The sequence below is a fragment of the Microtus oregoni genome, unplaced genomic scaffold (assembly GCF_018167655.1).
Source record: "Microtus oregoni isolate MIOR12 unplaced genomic scaffold, Mior012 000031F_ref0000149, whole genome shotgun sequence".
NCBI lineage: Eukaryota > Metazoa > Chordata > Mammalia > Rodentia > Cricetidae > Microtus > Microtus oregoni.
Window position 1 is genome coordinate 13,857,916 of NW_024543090.1, and position 18,514 is coordinate 13,876,429.

An 18,514-nucleotide genomic window follows, 5' to 3' on the forward strand; every position below is an offset into this window, starting at 1 on the left:
CACAGACTAGTTTTCGTGAGGGAACTGGTAACTTGGCCATCAGTCTTCGAACTGTTGCTCATGGTGCGGATGGAAAGAAAGTGTGTTTTTCAGTTGTTTTACTCCCCGTATATCTGATAACTTCTCCCTCTCTCTCTTTTTTTCCACGAAGTGGTTTGTTTTTTCTCCCACAAAGAGTTTTCTGTGTCCATTACCAACAGGTGAAACTGAATCGGTGGCAGTGTATGAAAAGAGTTTTCAAGCAAAAAGAAAGGCGGTAAAAGTCATTTATGCAGAATTAAGAATTCAGTTTTCGCTCAGACAGCTTAGATTCATCTAGAGAAGTCTTCGATCTGGACGGACAAGGGGCCTTTTAATCTTAGCAGTTTATATAATATATACAGAGGGAGCATGGTTCAGTAGTTTTGTTCTGTGAACTTTTTACTTGCGAACTTGCGTTTATTCAGAATTTTCCTTCAGTTTACCAGGTACACAGTAAATTAGTAACGAACGTTCTAATAACTCTTTAACGAAAGAAAAAAAGTACAATAGATGTTCATTGTGGTGATCAACATAGCATCGGGTTTAATAAAATTATTTGATGAATATGCTTATCTCTGTTGTGGCCACTGAATGGTGACAGTTAAACTTTCCCGGCGAATTGTGGTTTGGGATTTTTAAACCTGCAATTAAAGTCTTAGTTAATGCTGTGGTATTAAATATAGTTACACTTGGAATCCTTTTTTAAAAATATAACTCGTAAATCGTCAGCAATGATCTGTATGTGAGCAAAGTTGAATGGAACTCAATTCTCTGTAGTTCTTCCTTGTGACAAGCAGCTGTGGGTGCTGTCTCAGGTGTTAGGGAACTTGAGCTAGAGAGAAGCTTTTCATTTATTTCCCTCCTTCTAGTGAGAGGATTTATCAGAAGACAGTAAGGAAGATGTAAATTCTTTGCCCACTAGGTTATTTTTGCTTTGCTTTATAGCACGGAGCTGTGAAAGCAAGTTTTAGCTTCCTTGACCTTGAACCTGATTCTTTTTTTCTACGGCTTCAGCTTAGAGGAGCTGAACTCGTAGGTGGAGGTGTATTTGAAGTTGCCCTTTCTCATTTGCTGATATTTTCAGTTCTTTCAGTGTTTTGTCTGTTGTTTTCAATAATGTCACAAAATGCAAGTGAAGTGTCTCATCTCTCACTTTTTTTGCCCTAAATTTCTCTTCTCTGCCTTTATTTGATTGTTTCATTAACTAGTGTCATTGTTTGGAGAATTTTTGCTGTTTGGAAGGAGGATTTAGAACAGAGTAATAAAGTCATTCACAGCCTCCTAGAAACCATAAAAATTTGATAGAACCCAGCTTTATTAATAATGTGACATTAATATGCTTAATATATTTTCTTCCCTAAAATTGCTTTGAAAAAGGAAAAAAACAATAGAAATAAGCGAACTCAAATTTAATAAGACTCTTTAATTTGATGTTTTCCATAGTATCTCAGAAAGCATCCACTTGAATAAACTAATATTTGACAAATGAACACTACTGGGAATGTATTATCTAGACTGTGTTTATTGTAGGGTTAAGCTGGAAGAAGAGAAGGGAAATCTTTTCTTATTATTGACAGCTGTTTTCTCCCCCAACCTGACACATGTGTTTGAAATTTAGCCCCTTGCTCTCCCAAGTTAAAAATGTAGAAGAAAGAAAGAAGGAACTCAGTGAAACCTACTATTTTGTACAGTGAATATGTACTAGTGAAGAATATGTAGCTAGTTTGTTGTTTAGTTCTTCAAACACTGGCCATTTATCCCCCTCCCCACCCGCCCTTTCTTTTTCCCCTCTTGCATCTGTGTAGCAAAGAAAGTAGTATCATATAACCAAACAAACTTAGATCATTTTTAAAAATATATAATTAATATATTTATTTGAACTTTATAAAAATAGTTAATAGAGCTAATCCAAACTAATTTTTAAGTAAAGTAATTTTTAACATATTTTATTATCTTTAGTGTGAATATATTGTACATGCTGTTGGGTTACATAAGGACATTTTCATAAAACCATTAATAAAATAAGTGTAGAAGTTCTTGCTACATGCAGTACTAGAGGTCAGTGTAGTAGGCCCTGCTTGAGCTTCAGAAGGAGCTCAGAAACTGATTTCTGTAACTTCTTCCTTTCTTCCCCTGAGCCCTGTGTTCTGGGCAGCCTATGGAAGTGGCATTGCCGCAACTGTGTTGCTCTCTGTGCCCACCAGTCTGAAGGTAAGCATCCTGAGGACGGAGACTCTGTCAGGTCATATGTATTTCAGGGTCCTAAGCAACTTAGCATGCTCTCTGTCGCCCACCAGTCTGAAGGTAAGCATCCTGAGGACGGAGACTCTGTCAGGTCATATGTATTTCAGGGTCCTAAGCAACTTAGCATGCTCTCTGCCCTTTCAGTTCACCAACCTTCAGGCCAGCTGTTGGACTTTTCTCTTAAAGTTCAAAAGATGTACAATTTAACTTCCCCACCAAAGGCAGTAAAACGGCTTTAAAGTCAGGGACCTGGCTATGAATCCCACACCTACTAATTACTACTAATTAGTAATAGTGACAATTTGTAATAATTAGTACCTGAGTGACTTTAGTCCGTCGTTTAACTTCTCTCCTCACTGGTAAAACCAAAGGAATAGTAATACCTACCTTACAAGGTGGCTGGGAGGGGACTGCATGGGGTAGACAGTTCGTACATACAGGGTAGCTGGGAGGACTGCATGGGGTAGACAGTTCGTACATACAGGGTAGCTGGGAGGACTGCATGGGGTAGACAGTTCGTACATACAGGGTGGCTGGGAGGACTGCGTGGGATAGACAGTTCGTACATACAGGGTGGCTGGGAGGACTGCATGGGGTAGACAGTTCGTACATACAGGTGTGGCGTTGCACTACAAATAAGAATTCTATTTCTTATATTGTGATTAGTGGTTCAGTGAGAAAAAGAAACAGGTTTGGATAACTGAGTTGGAACAATAATAGGTTACCTGGAGGGCATCCTAAATAGGAATCTGAGAAGGGGACCCAACAGATCCTTAAGGGGAAATCTAGAGAAGATCACAAGCAGTAGGAACAATTCGAAGGTAGGAGAGGAGAGTTGAGCACTGTGAGAAATGAAATTTGAGGGCAGTTGGTAAAGAAGAGACAAGGGAGGACGATCCATGGAGGTTGGTTATCAAAATGCTATCGATTTCATCTTCTCCCTCTACAGGGTACCTCCTCCAGGCCAGTGACAGTACTTGCCATGGACACAGGATCTTGCTGGAGGTGGTATCCAGTTGCCTGTGCTCCGCATCGCATCACTTCTCTAGGTCCTAGTGCGCATGGTCCACAGAGTGACAGGATTGTTAAGCATATATTATTTTTTTCTGTAGGTATAATGACACAAGCCTGTAATCCCAGGCTCAGGCAGGAGAATAATGAGTTTGAGGCCAGACTAGGCTGTACAGTGAGGTGGAATCTCCAATAAATAAAAAATTATTCTATAGGACTGTACAGATTGTGATTTTTTTGTGTGTTTTCTTAATCAGGTATGTATGCTACATTTAGTTCTTGATTTAAATATTAAGTTCATATAAATATTGTCATTAAATAATTGCTGTAAATCTCCTTGCTCCTCAGATCAGCTTATAGCAGCTGTGGATTAGGCAAATACGGACTGCCAGGTGTACCTCACTAGACACAGATAGCAGATTGTTGGAGTTCTGGGATGGAAACAGAACTCTAAGGAAAGTCTCAGATATGGACCTATCACAGTAGAGAAAACACCCTCTATTGTTACAGACGGCAGCTCCGAACATGGAACACAGTAGAGAAAACACCCTCTATTGTTACAGACGGCAGCTCCGAACATGGAGCACAGTAGGGATACACTTGCTAGAAGGTCATACTGTGAGAGTTCTGTTAAGTGAAGATTCAATCTTGGGAACTCACAAGATATAACTGTTAGCTAAATATTAGTTGTACATTACCTATGAAATATTCTTTTAAATGTGGCTTTTAACTACTCCTTACTGACTAAAATTAAAATAGGTAGAACTAGACAACTCCAGATTGGTCTCTATGTAGATTATTTTCTGGAGGAAAGATTTGCAGTGAGTATACACCTGCATCCCCAGCCTGGGTAATGTAGCATAGACCTCTGTCTCAGCACTCAGGAGGCAGAGGCGGAATCAGAGGGATCTCTGAGTTCAAGGCAATCTTGGTCTACATAACAAGTTCCAGACCAGCCTGGGATATATAAGACACTGTCTCAAAGAAAACTTTTAAAGCTTTATTTTTCGTCTTCCTTTTAACTATTTACGTGGGCTTTTTACCAATCCCAAGAAGAAAAACATAGATCTGCATGTTTTAAAATCTGAGTTAAAAGTTATCTTTGGGGCTGGCTGGATGGGACATGTTTTTGTGCTTCCCATACTACACTCTAGTATTCCAGAACTGTCAGAAGGACTTCACATGTCCCTCAGATATCTCTGCAATTATTTTGTCATGATTTTGTTGTACCTAGGAACACAGATTCAGACTTTGGAGCCGGGAATTTTGGAGTGGCTCAATGGTTGAAGTGCTTGCTCAGCAAGTTTAATAAGAACTCGAGAGCTCTCATGCCTGCTAGCGTCAGAAGGTAGAGCTGGGATCTCCAGAGCACACTGTATGGCTAGCAGGACTAGCTGCTTTGATGAGGTCTGGGTTTGGCTCAGCAACCTTGCAATCTTAGGTGTCCACATGCATGTCCACACGCATGCACATAGCACACATACACAAACACGGGAAAAGGTGAAGAACTACAAATCTGAATGTGTTTCCCTACAGCTCTCTACACTTTCAAACACTGTGTGAGTCTGAGATATTACATTCTCAGTCCTGAACATTGCCCGTCTCCATTTCTACACTATGTAACCACTGCTTTGTTAGAAGTTCTCTCTCCTAGATTTTCTTGCTTAGTCTCCCAACCCTCATACACTGTTTGCTACTTTGGCCCCATGAGAGACATACCAGATTGAAACAGATTGAACTCTATAAAGATAAAACCTCTATAACAATATACATACAAGTGGGTGTGGTTCTGCATGCCTGCAATCACAGTCCTTGAGAGCTGAGGTAAGAACCTACGTAGTGAAACCCTGTATCCAAAATTAAAACCCCCCAAATATACTCATTTTGATTTTAAATGTTGCTTTATTATTTTTATATTTTATACTCAATATTAACTGGGAGTGAAGAATATATTATGTATAATTTTAGCATATTATACCACTTTTTAAAACTTTTGACCAAATATGTCTAAATTCACCATGAAATTTCAAACTTGAGGGATTTTCAAATTTCAGTCCAAATTCAGACATACAGAGAAGGAGATTATCAGCTGGTAAACTCTAAAGAAACTAGTATTTCTTGGTTTTGACAAGTTGAAAGAGAAAGAAATATTACATATAAATTGTCATCGGCATTAGGGTCATAATAGCAGCTGCCATTGCCAAGTCAGGTGGGTGGCTGACAACACTGACTTAATTCCGACAACAACCACTGCAGGCAGCCATTGCACCAGGTCAGAGTAGGAAAGTGAGGTGCTGGGAAGTCAAGACTACATAAGCGGCAGGTGCAGCACTCAGACTTCGGTCTGTACAGTGGCAAAACCTTCCTTCCTCCCAGCAATGCGCTGTTTGTTGCTCCCCAGCTAAACATACATTGTAAATTTTAAAACTTAATATATATTAATTAAAATACAATTAGATCATATGTCCCATCCCTTTCTTCTCTCCAAACCTTCCCAGGTCCCCTGCCTTCATTCCCACATGTTTGTGTGTGTTTATATATGTACATCTATGTATATGTAATAATAATCAACCACTATTTAAACTCTTTTCTACTACTAGGCTGATGTATTCTCTTAGTTACTAATTCTAAGTCTCTATTTCTTTTGTAGTCATGAGTTCCTCAAAATTAAACGAAAGTACATTCCTTCAACATTTGCATAGTTACATTGCTCCTTTCCTTGGTATGGATTATTTCCAAATATACTGTATTCTTCTAAATGATGCCAAATATTGAGAAAGCTGAGCAAGCAGGAAACCTGGCTTAACCTGACTGTCCCGGAAGATCTTTCTATTCCTTGCATTTGTAGGAAGACACACACCAGTGAGATGGAGACTCAAAGCCTAAGAGCTAGTGGGAGGATAGGACAATGTAGAATACCTGACTTTTAGCATAACTTTAAAACAATGGAAGCAGGGTGTGATTGGCTGGTGCTGCAGTATCACTACAAGTTCAAAGCCAGCCTGAGCTAGAGCTAGAGCGTGTGCGACCTGTTTAAAAAAAGAGACAAAAAGCAAGAAACAACTACATGTACTACTGAAATTATCTAGGCATTTTTATTTCAGTAGCATAATCCTCATATAGCTATAACACAGACATGGTGGGAATTGAATATGGGCACATAAATACACAAAAACATGAGTGATTTTAACCCAGTAAATCCCATATAATAAGCTAGGTCCCTGTTGAAAGGCAGACATACCCAACACTGTGTCTCAACTTGCAGTTGCTTTTGATTAAATCTGTATGTTTTATTTGATTGATTGTTCTGCAAAGGGCTGGTTTTGAACTTGAGGTCCTCCTACTTGAGCCTCCCAGATGCTGAAGTTGTTGGAGTACATGAACAAATACTTGATTTTGTAATTATATTTTTACTTCAGGAGTATTGTGAATTCTAAAAAGATGAAGAATAGACTTTTAATATTTTTGGAAAAGTATTTTTTATTGTAGGAAATTTCAAACTCAAAAATTCCAGCAATTTTTCATCTGTATCTTTTCCCTCTTGTTTTTCTTTTTCTTTTTTTTGGATGTTCTTTGTATTTATAAATGCCAACCCCCTCTTAAAAATGTTGAAACTGTTTTCCCTAATCATTATTTCTTTTAATGTTTTTTTTTTGTGATGTAGTTGACATAAATTGCCTGCATGTGTGTATAATAATGAATTTTCACACACACATATACTTGTGAAACACTCACCACCATCAAGATAACAAACATTTTCATTACTCACAGAAGTTTCCCTGTGCCCTTTGCCTGGCTCAAGAACAGAAGCTATTTTTTCTGTTTCTGCTTTTGTTTTTGTTTTCTGTCATTATCCACTAGTTTGCATTTGTGAGAATTTTATATGAGTAGAATAATAGAATATTTATTATCTTCTTTTATATGGCATACTTATTTTGGTATTTATACATTTTTGTCAATACCATTTGAGTCTAACTCTGTAATATATTATTCACTTCTTCGATTGTTTTTTCTGGAACTTAACATTCAAGGGAGTAGTTGAAAACAAGACAGTCTATAAATCTATAGACTTTACAGAGAATCTTGAAGTGTTTAATTAGAAGGATATGTTGATGCCACCCAGCAGTCCCAACAGCTTAGAAGTCTGAGGCAGGAGGATCATTTGAACCCAGAGGTTAGATGCCAGACCATGCATGTATATAATGTCTTGTGATTACTCTTTCTGCCCTCTATTACCGCCCCTTCCCCCGATCCCTGACATACACTTATCCCTCCTAGTCCATTTCCCAGATTCTTGACTTTTGGTTGGTTTTGTGTCCTGCCAAAATTAACCAGAGCCATCTGTGTGAGCGTTGTCTTGGAAACTATTCCTTAGAGCCTGGTGGATTCACCAGTGGATAACACAACTGAAGGCAATGACTGACACAGACTTTCTTCCCTCCCTCACTGCTCTCTACCTGAGCCCATCAACAACAAGTAGTTCTTCAGTGAGGGGTGTGGTTGCCTGAGCCCTTCCTCCATCCATCCTGACTGTTCACAGGCCTGTTCTTTTGCACGATCCTTGTAGGAATCCGAAATTGCTTTGAGTTTGAGTTTGGGGTGACTGTGTTTTTTCCAAAAAGTGGCATATTACAGCCCTTCTCTTTGTCTTCCAGCTCTTTTAGATTCTACTACTGTTTTCCACAAGGTTCCATGGGCCTTACAGAGAATGGTATAAAAGTCTTGTGTAGGGCTGAACATTCATCCATTACTTATTCTCAGGCAGTTTGATGCTATGTCAGTTTAGCTAGAGAAAAATATGCACTTCCTCTGGAAGGCTTACTATCGCTACTCTGGAAGCCCAGCAATTAGCTGGTGCAACAGAGGCGTGCACCAGTGTGTTCTCATTATTATTTTTAGGCTCAAGAGACTGCTGCAGAATCTCTATTTAGCTCGTCCAATCAACTGTTCATTCTAAATAGTTTTTCTGTTGCTGACTGCCTGGTTTCCCGAGATAGCTTGCTTTTTTCTTTGTCACTTCAAAAGAGCTTAAGTTCATTTGCTGGAGGATGACAAGTGCTGGCAGCCTCAAGAAAACAAAGGTGGGTGCAGGAATTTTTGTCCTAATTGTCTTCTGTCTGTGGCATGGAATCAATGTTCTTAAAATATAAAAATGTTCACACTATTGTCTTCAATGACTGAACTCCTGTTAGAGTTAAGTGTGAAATGCCCCCAACCAGGTCAGGCATTTAAACGTGTGGTTCCTAGTTGGTGGCATTAATTTAAAAGGTTATGGAGCCTATGGGGTGGGAATTATGGTTGCTAGAGTTGGGTCACTGGGAATGAGCCTTTGAAGGTTATAGCCCAGTTCTGCTTTTGCTTGAGCTCTGTGTTTTCTGGTCCACCATGATGTGAGGAGCCCCAGCACACACTGCCACCACCATGAGTTGACCATGCCTTATGTTATCATGAACTAAGTCTGAAACTGTGAGACAAAACCAACCTTTGTGTTCAGTGTTCGGGTCACAGTGATGCAGAAGTCTCTACTACAGAAAGCTGGTACTGGAAAGTGGAGCTGCTGCCTTGTTAAACCTGGCCATGTAGTTTGTAGAATTTTTAGAACTGTGTAGCAGGAAGAATGTGGAAGAGTGTGGAGCTGTGCAATATGAAAGCCTTTGAATGCTGTAAGCAGGGTTTACTGGGGTGATTGTGAGCAAGGGTCAGAAGAGCAAAATGGGGAGAGAAATGTGGCCAGTAAAACTCATGAGTTTTGAAGGGAAATTGGGATAGAGGTTATATTAGTACTTTCTCGTCAGGATCCCCAACTCACAATAAATGACATGGAGACTTATTATTGATTATGAAAGCTTAGGTTTGTTTCAACTAGTTCTTACAACAAATTAACCCATTTGTATTAATCTATGCCCTGTCATGTGGCATTACCTTTCTTCTGTCCTGCACCTCCTGCTTCCTCTCCATCTGGCTGGTGACCCTGCCTTTCATCTTCCCAGAGTTCTCTCTCTGCCTGGAAGTCCCACCTATATACCTCCTGCCTAAGCTATTAGCCGTTTAGCTTTTTATTACACCGCTCACAGCAGTGCATCTTCACACAGTGTACAAATATCTCTCAACAAGAAGCCATTGATGTTGTATCCTAGCAAAGAATCTGGCTATGTTTTGTCGTGTGTGTCCAGAAAATCTGAGTAAACCTGAACTTAAAAGTCATGGGCCAATTAATTTGGTGGAGGGAATTTCAAGACTGAATAACATTGAGGCTGGAGCATGATAGTTACTAGCTGCCTATAGAAAACTACAGTGGAAATTAAAAATAAAAAGTGGAACAAGAAGATGTGAAAAATTGTAGTATGAGAAGGAAAAATGAACACATTAACAGCCTTAGAGAAGGTTGTACAGACAAAGAAGCTATATTTGTTCAGGTGATTAGTGCAGTTATAAGAAAGGGGCCTTAGGGACAAGGCTTTGTGCTTGGGAGTCAAAATGCAAACCTATTTGAAAAACTTTCATTTGAGAGGAGTGGGGAAAGTGTCTGAACAGAGGCTGCATAGCACCTGGGGTTTCCTTTATTTACCAGGACCACTGAAGGACATGTTTTCCCTTGTTCAGCTGTGCAGGATCTCCGAGGCCACTGTTGCTGTGCTGAAGGGGACCCAGCTATCACCACAACAGGCAGTCAAACCTTGTGTCATCAATGTGGTGCTGGTTTTGTAGGCATGGGTTGTGGACACTTTCACTGGAGATCCTGAAAAATGTTGATGAGGCTGGGCAATATGTTGTATGACTGGAGTCCCTACAGGAAGACCCTGCATGGTCAATGTATGAAGTAAGCTGCAGTGGAAACTATAAGGTATTGGACATGTCAGGGCCATGGAACGTGTGCCAAGAAAAACTGCATGAGTAAAGTAGAGCTTTCACAAGAAAGCCCGCATGGGCTGCAGATGAAGGGCTAAAGAGGTGATGCTGCTCAAATGCCCAAACGATGCTACCATGTGCTGTGAATGTTGAGCATGGAGATCCTCAGGCCCTTAGAAGAGACTTTGGACTTTGGAACAGTATGGGGACTGTTACTGTTATGGGGACTTTGGAACTATGACTAAGTGCATTTTGTCTTACAAGATGGCCATGAGACACAAAGTTATGATTTGAGTGTGAAATGACACACCCAGGCCTGTATATTTGAATACTTGGTCCTGAGCTAGTGGTGCTGTTTTGAAAGATTATGGTCCCCCTGTTTGGGGTGCATTGATAGTAGAGGTGGTCACTGGGGAGGGGGAGCCCTTAGGGGTTATAGCCCAACCCTACTTCTGGCACAAATTCTCCGTCTTTTGATCTGATGAGTTGCAAGGTGCTCCAGCCACAAATTGTTGGCGGAGGCTGCTTGTTCATTTCGGGCCATCTAGACCAGAAATAATCACACAGAAACTATATTATTTGTAATATTGTTTGGCCAATAGCTTAAGCGTACTTTCAGCTAGCTCTTGCATTTTAAATTAACCCATTTTTATTATTTTGTGTATTACCATGAGGCTCGTGGTTTACCAGCAGGGTTCATGCTGCCAGCCCACGTCTTCTCTGGGAGACTACATGGCATCTCCCTTGGCTCCGCCTATTGGCTCCCTACATCTCTACCTGGATCTTCCTCCTGGCTCTACTCTGTTAAGCCATTGGCCGAAAGCAGCTTCTTTATTAACCAATGGCAATAAAACATTCACAGCATACAGAGGGGAATCCCACGTCAGCACATTTCTGCTTTCCTACTAGTTTGGGCTAAAGCTGAAACTGTACCAAAGCAGACCTTCCTCCCTTACATTGCCACACAAGTGCAGAAATAGCCCATACAGTACCTTACCTTCTCCCCCACCCCCACCTCCACACTTTGTTTTGTTTTTTCACGACAGGGTTTCTCTGTGTAGCATTGGCTGGCCTGAAACTCACAATGTAGATCAGACTGGCCTCGAACTCACAGAGATCTGCCAAAGGCCTGCACCGCCACCACCTGGACTCTAAAGTCACCTCTTAAAAACCATACCAACGGAGTCTCATTATGTGCCCATACTGGTCTCAAATTCACAATCCTCCTACCACATCTTCCCAGGTAGATGAGATTACGGATATGACATTTGTTCTATTTGGTTTTGTCAACTTGACACAAGCCTAAACATATCTGTCTGGGAAGGGGGACCCTAAATGAGAAAAGGCCTCCTTAAGATTGGCCTATAGGGGCTGGAGAGATGGCTCAGAGGTTAAGAGCACAGGCTGTTCTTCCAGAGGTCCTGAGTTCAATTCCCAGCACCCACATGGTATGGCTCACAATTCTCTGTAGTGAAATCTAATGCCCTCTTCTGGTGTGCAGATGCACATGCAGTTAGAGCACTCCTACACAATCAATCAATCAATCAATCAATCAATAAGTAAATCTTTTTTTAAAAAAAGAAAAAAATTAGCCTGTAGGTTACTTTCTTAATTTGTAATCAATTTGAGAGGACCCAGCCCTTTGTGGGTGGTGTCATCCCTTGGCAGGTGGTCCTGGAGTATATAAGAAAGCAAACGGAGCAAACCATGAGAAGTAAGCCAATTATGAGTGCCCCTTCATGGTTGCATCAGTTCCTACCTAGGTTTCTGCCTTGAGTCCCTGCTCTGACTTCTAGAATGATGGACTGTTGTGGTGTTTATCACAGCAACAGAATCCCTAACTAAAACACCTCTGTGTTCCCAGCTGCTTGTTGAGTCAGTAGTACCTGTGTGCTGGGTAATCTACGCCACTAAGCAGGGTGAGGTGGGATTATCAGTTGTGTTCAAGAGTTTAATTCCAGCCTGGACAGCAGAGTAAAACCTAATCTCACAATAACTCTTATTGCTGTCCTGGAGAATACCTTAGAGATGCTGGGTTTGTTGTTGTTTGCTTGTTCCTGGCATGTGCCACCACCACCCAACAGAGATGCTGTTGTTAGCATGGACCCAGAATAAGTGTGATGATCCTGTCTGTCTCTAATAAATCTAGTGTTCATCTAATTCTCATATTTTATTTGTTTTATAAAAATCTGCTTTCATTTTTCCAGCTTTACTCAGAATTTTTCAGTTGTTTCTCATTTTCTCTTTGTGTGAAGATGTTTCCTAATGGGATCCAAACTTCCCAAACTGCCCGGACATGTTATGTTTGTTTTTTTCTCTCTGGTTTTGAATCCCTTATTGTTTTTAAGATTTTAAAAAATCAGCCAGGGTTGGTGGAGCATGCCTTTAATCCCAGTGCTCGGGAGGCAGAGGCAGGCAGATCTCAGTGAGTTTGAGGCCAGCCTGGTCTACAAGAGCTAGTTCCAGGACAGGCTCCAAAGCTAGACAGAAACCCTGTCTTGAAAAACAAAAAACAGACAAACAAACAAACAATAAAAAGATTTTAGAAAATCCTGTCTACAATTGACACTGCCTCAGTCCATCCTTCTTTACCTGGATCTTTGCACTCCTGGCTATAGAAGAGGTGATGGAAAGTCCATGGCTGAGGCCTGACCCTGCACTGTTGTCTTATCTTCATTGGTTGCACCACCCTGATCATATCCTTTTAGCTGTCTCAGAACTAGTTTCTTAGGAACATGGTAATAATTCTTCCTTATCTTCTTGAATTTTGCATACAAATGGATGGAAATAGAAAACACTATCCTGAGTGAGGTAAGCCAGACCCAAAAAGAGGAACATGGGATGTACTCACTCATAGTTGGTTTCTAGCCATAAACTAAGGACATTGAGCCTATAATTAGTGATCCTAGAGAAGCTAAATAAGGAGAACCCAAAGAAAAACATATAGGCATCCTCCTGAATATTAACCTTCAGCAAGCCATGAAAGGAGACAGAGACAGAGACAGAGACCCACATTGGAGCACAGGACTGAAATCTCAAGGTCCAAATCAGGAGCAGAAGGAGAGAGAGCACGAGCAAGGAACTCAGGACCGCGAGGGGTGCACCCACACACTGAGACAATGGGGATGTTCTACTGGGAACTCACCAAGACCAGCTGGCCTGGGTCTGGAAAAGTCTGGGATAAAACCGGACTCTCTGAACATAGCGGACAATGAGGACTACTGAGAACTCAAGAACAATGGCAATGGATTTTTGATCCTACTGCATGCACTGGCTTTGTGGGAGCCTAGGCAGTTTGGATGCTCAACTTACTAGACCTGGATGGAGGTGGGGGTTCCTTGGACTTCCCACAGGACAGGGAACCCTGATTGCTTTTCTGGCTGAGGGGGGGGGACTTAATTGGGGGAGGGGGAGGGAAATGGGAGGCGGTGGCGGGGAAGAGACAGAAATCTTTAATAATTAAATAAATTAAAAAAAAGAGTGAAAAAAAATAAAATAAAATAGACATAAAAAAATAATTCTTCCTTATGGGACTGCTGTGCAGATTTGATATGAAATAAGAAAATTTCCCTAGATTCAGTCATTTAGAGACGACATTTATTCATTTATCATTCCAACTTTATGAATCATCTTCACATTTTATTTATTGTTTTTACTTTAAGTCACTTTTTTTTTTGTTTTTTTTTTTTTTTTGATTTTTCGAGACAAGGTTTCTATGTGGTTTTGGAGCCTGTCCTGGAACTAGCTCTTGTAGACCAGGCTGGTCTCGAACTCACAGAGAGATTTGTCATAAAGTGAAGTATCAGCTTGTGTGCCATGTGTACAGTAAAATTAAAAGAAGCAGTACACGTATTACTAATCTTGTTAGATACTGTTGCCAACCATAGGCTCTAAGAAAAGACTAGCAAGTTTTAAAAGATATTTAAAGATAATTCCAACACATTAAAATTATGTTTGATATAGTATTTCAACTCTGAGTGTATTGATCATAATAATGTCTGTAGTACAAATAATAAAAACTCAGAGACAGATATTGAGACTCAGTCTGAAGATCAGAAAAGCGCAAAGCAGCCAACCACTAGAGAAACCTTTTACCTCTATCAAATCTTCAGACTGAAAGGATGAGAACCTGTCTCCATGAATCTTCAGACTCCACACTCCAAGCTCCTGTCTCTTTCCCCTTTATCTTTCTCTCTCCACCCAGCTATATTGCTCCTGTCTCCACCTTCCTAGAGCTGGGATTAAAGGCCTGTGATTCCAAGGGCCAGGATCACCTTTGTGTGAACTCTGTTCCTCCTTTAGACAGATTCAATTTCGTATAGCCCAGGGTGGCCCTGAACTCACAGAGATCTGTCTGCCTCTGTCTGGGATTAAAGGTGTGTGCCACCACTCCCTGGCCTGTGTGGCTGACTAGTATCTGCTTTGCCCTCTGCTCTTCAGGCAAACTCTATTTATTAAAACACAAATAATATACTACTATAAATGTCAGGATGGGAGCAAGAAGGTAGAATCACATCCTGAAGCTTAAAAATCACAGCTAAAAATTATCATGATATCTAATATAAAAATGAACTTAATAAATAATATCAAATATTTTGAATGTTTCTTCATATTTACATTAGTAAATATTTATGAACTTTGTGTTAGTAATCAGAAGTATTAACACAGGTAAAATAGCTTGGAGACAGCACAGAATCGTTTTCCTCTATGCAGTTGTTGTGTGTGTCTTCCTAACTTCTCTATCCGCCTTCTGGATCTGGATTGGATTCTGTGACTGGGAATTTCCACTTCTTATGTTTGGCCATGCTCTTTGGATATGGGATGAGGCCCTCTTATCTGAGTACAAAGTGTGTCTGAACGTGGTTACAGTAGGCACCATATGGTCTTCCCATACCACATTAGGTAGCTTCTTTTATGACTTGTAATATTATTCATCAGTGCTTCATATGACATTTTTTGCCCTTAGTTATTTCGTCTCTTAGTAATGAAGTTACCTATATTAATAATAATTCATTCCTATATCAAAATTTATAACTAGCATAATGTAATAGGAAAGTCATAATCCAGGGGCTGATAGTAATTGTTATCATTTATAATATGGCTGTTTGAAAATATTTTATTAGTTGTTTGAGAATTTCACATGTTTTGATTCACCTATCCTCTTCCAGGTCTTCCCAGATCCAACTCCTCTTCCCTTCCCACCCAACTTTAGATCTCTTTTCTTCCCTATCAAGGCCATTTTGTGCTGCCCTAATATTCTAGAGTATGATCAACTAACCGGGGACTGCACTATTAGAGAAAACTGCCCCTTCCTTTCCCAGCATCTAACGATGGCCCATTTCTGCTCTGCTATGTGCCCACCTCCTCCCTCCATGCTGGTTTGGGCTTGTGCAGATCATGTGTATCCTGTCAGAAGATCAGCTGCCCTGCTGGGCAAGAAGACACTGTTTTCTTGTAGTCATCTACAGCCTCTGGTTCTCACATTTTTCCCAACTCCAGAATTATCCCTGAGCTTTTGGAGAGGAGCGTGCAGTATGTCTGTTCTATTTAAGGCTGAACATTATACAATCTCTTATTCTCTGCACCGTGGCCAATTGTGGGTCTCTCTGTTAGTCACCATCTACTGAAAATAGAAGCTTCTGAGATGAGGGTTGAGAAATACGTTGATATGGGTATAATCTTAAGCCATTGGAAGCTGGTTTAATTAATACTGTGTCCATTTAGCAGAATAATGGTAGCTTCTATGATCTATGGTCTGTCTAGCCACAGGTTCTTGGTCTAATAATAGCATCAGGGATAGGCTTCATGTTGTGGAATGGTCTTAGATCTAGTCAGAAAGTGGTTAGTTACTCCCATGACATTCATGCCACTACTGTACCAGTGGGCAGTTCTTGCCAGGCCAGTCATACTTGTAACTGACAGGATTCATATCTGGGTATGAGTGATGATTGCTTTTCTCTCCTTGTAGCATGCATGGCACCTCCTGGCACTGTGAACTAGCTAATAGTGATTGAAATGAATTAATAAAAAATGGTGCAGATCCCCGAGTAGCTGCAGTGGCAGATACCCTGCAGGTCCCTGAGCTGCGCCAGGCAGCAGGCCATGTGGTGGCAGGCAGGGAGCAGAGGATCCTGAGAGCAGTCAGTCCTAGGCAGGGACAGCACGCGAGACCATGCCAAGCAGGTCTTCGAAGGCGGCTGGTCCCTGGCAGCAAGCCACATGGCAGTGGCAGGCAAGAGACAGACAGATAGGCACACCATGCAGAGTGAGATTGGACATTTAATTAGTGGGTTATAGGGGGGGGGGGAAGGAGAAGAGGAGAAGGGCAGAGGCAGAGAGGGAGGGAGGGAGGGAGGGAGGGAGAGGGAAGGAGGGAGGGAGAGAGAGATGGAAGCTGCCCCTTCGGAAGGGAGACAGAAAAGGAAGAGACTCAGGCTACAAACAGGAAGGAAGATCTGCCTGCCTCAGTGGACAGGGGAGGGAGTGGGCGTGGCTTGTATCTTAAAGAGACAGGACAGATCATTACAGTGATGAAGCTTCCAAGTCAGTATCAGCTTGGTCTCTCTATATTCTATGTGACTCATACATGTGACGCCTTTGGCAATAGTGTCTTACCACCAAACTCGAGAGGATAACCAAGAACATGAGCCATATCCTGTTATATTTGAGGGTGGGATTTCAATGACCACCAACTCCAAAAGAAGCAATCCACTCCTGAGACAGGACTTTTTATTTGTTAGTCTCTGGTATGTAGTAGGAATACTGTCCCATTTTATGGCTAACTCTTTTTATGTGTCTAGATATATTTTAGGATACAGTAGTTGGTTTCATTACAACTCTTTTGAAGTCTTTGGTGTTATTTCTCCCTCCCAGTATTATTCTTCTTTGCCCTCCACCAATTTATCCCTTTTCGTTCCATAATTCCCTTATAACCCTTTATACCAATGCATTCTCTCTCCTCTCTCTCTTGAAAATCTCTCTCTGTTAGTAATTTCCTGACCTTTCTGGGTGTTTCCAAAATGAAACACACATATCTGACAATTCAAAGTTAGTATCCACAAATGAGAGAAAACATGTGACATTTGTCTTTCTGTACCTGGGGTACCTCTTTCAGAATAATTGCTTTTAGCTCCATCTAATTATCTGTGAATTTCATAATTTCATTTTTGTTAATAGCTGTAAATATTCTACTGTGTATGTATACCACATTTTCATTATCTGTTAGTTGGTCTGGACTGTTTCTATTCCCTGACCATTGTGAGTGAGCAAGTGTCTCTGCCGTAGATAGAATCCTTTCGGTATGTGCCCAAGAGTGGTGTGCCGGGGTCCTTCGCTAGTTTTTACTCCCCTCAGTGAGTTCCCTTTCCCCATATCCATACTAGCACTTGTCATCATCTTTTTTAAATTTTAAAATATTTTTAGCCACTTATTTTTCCTTTTGCAAATTTTCTGTTTAATACCATACCCCATTTTTAATTGTGTTGTTTAATTTTTGAGTTTTTGAAATACATTCTAGATACTAACCCTCTATTTTATGTATAGCTATTAAAGACTTTTTCCACATTCTGTAGGCTTCTTTTTCTCTCAAATGATGGTGTCCTTTGCTGAACAGGAATGTTTTAGCTTCATAAAGTCCCATGCATTAATTGTTGGTCTTAATGGCTGCAATATTGACATGTTGCTCAGAAGGTTCTTTCCTACCTCAGTCAGTCATTAAATATTTCCTGCTTTTCTGTCTATCAGATTCAGGTTATCAGGTCTTATGTTGAGGTACTTGATCCATTTGGAATTGAGTTTTGTGCAGGGTGAGCAAACCAGTTTGAGCAACACCATTTGTTGAAGATGCTTTTCTCTTTCCAGTGGGTACTGTTGACTTCCTTGTTAAAAAAAAAAAAAGTAGGTAGCTGTAGGCATGTGGGTTCTCAGTTCTGTCTCATTGGTCAAAATGGCTGTTGTTATACCACTACCGTGCTATTTTTCTATATAGCTCTGTAATCAGCTTGGAATCTGGGATGGTGACACCTCCAGCAGTTTGTTGCTGTTGTTTTGGCTGTCCTGGATCTTTTTTATTTCTATATGAAATTTAACAATGCTTTTTCAAGCCAGGCAGTGATGGCACACACCTTTAATCCCAACACTCGAGAGGCAGAGGCAGAGGCAGGTGGATCTCTGTGAGTTCGAGGCCAGCCTGGTCTACAAGAGCTAGTTCCAGGACAGGCTCCAAAGCTACAGACAAACTGTGTCTCAACCCCCGCCCCCCAAAAAGAATGCTTTTTCAATTTCTGTAGAGAATTGTATTGGAATTTTTGGTGGGGATTGCAATCAAAAGATTGCTTTTGAAAGGATGGCCATGTTCACAATCTCCATCAAATCCATGGAGATGGGAGGT

The 18,514-nt window shown here is 40.8% G+C and overlaps 1 protein-coding gene across 3 annotated transcripts in view; it reads left to right on the forward strand.

Moving 5' to 3' along the window:
• The window catches only part of Slc12a6 (solute carrier family 12 member 6), a 94,122-nt gene that overhangs the window by 20,195 nt on the left and 55,413 nt on the right, over positions 1 to 18,514 (forward strand). The gene's annotated exons all lie outside the window — the stretch shown is intronic.